Here is a 786-nt window from a genome sequence, read left to right on the forward strand (position 1 = left end):
GAACATTTTAAAGTGTGAACATTTTCCCTATGATATTAAATTTCAGAAACCTAAGAAACATTTAACTCAAATATATTTCTATTAAATTAACCGTAAAACAGCTAGGTAACATGACTATTTTCTTCCAGGTTTATTGAGATAAAATTGACATATAGCATTGTGTAAGTTTAAGGTGTACAATTTGACAATTTGATATACAGACTGTGAAATAATTACCACAGTAAGATTAGTTAACACATCCATCACTTCACATGGTTAACTTTTTTCTTTCTTTCTTTCCTTTTTTTTTGGCTATTGTTGTGAGAATGTCTAGGATCTACTCTCTTAGCAACTTTCAAGTATACAATACAGTATTGTTAACTGCAGTCAGCACGCCGTACATTACATCCCCAGAACTTGTTCATTTTATAGCTGGAAATCTGTACCAACATCTCCCCATTTCCCTCCACCTGCAACCCTTGGCAACCACCAATATATTCTTTGTTTCTATGTACCATGACTATTTTAAATGACAGAGTCAGGAGAATTTTATCTTGAAAAAAACATGAAGAATACGTTACTTTAGTGGCAAGGATGTTAAAACGTACTTTTAAAAAAAAAATTAAAACAAAAAGAGTGTGCCTAAGAGATCATTCTGTCTTGCTGTGCCAGATTCTCCTTCTAAGAGAGCCACTCCAGCCAGTGCCCACAGCAGAGGCAATAGCCATGATCTGTGCCATGCAACCCCCTTCCTAGAACCATATAGGCCAAGGGAAGCCAGGCCTAATGATGTGAACACTCCATCCA

Source organism: Aethalodelphis obliquidens, unplaced genomic scaffold (genome assembly GCF_003676395.1).
Source record: "Aethalodelphis obliquidens isolate GAN/ISIS:26980383/991018 unplaced genomic scaffold, ASM367639v1 scaffold5, whole genome shotgun sequence".
NCBI classification, from domain to species: Eukaryota; Metazoa; Chordata; class Mammalia; order Artiodactyla; family Delphinidae; genus Aethalodelphis; species Aethalodelphis obliquidens.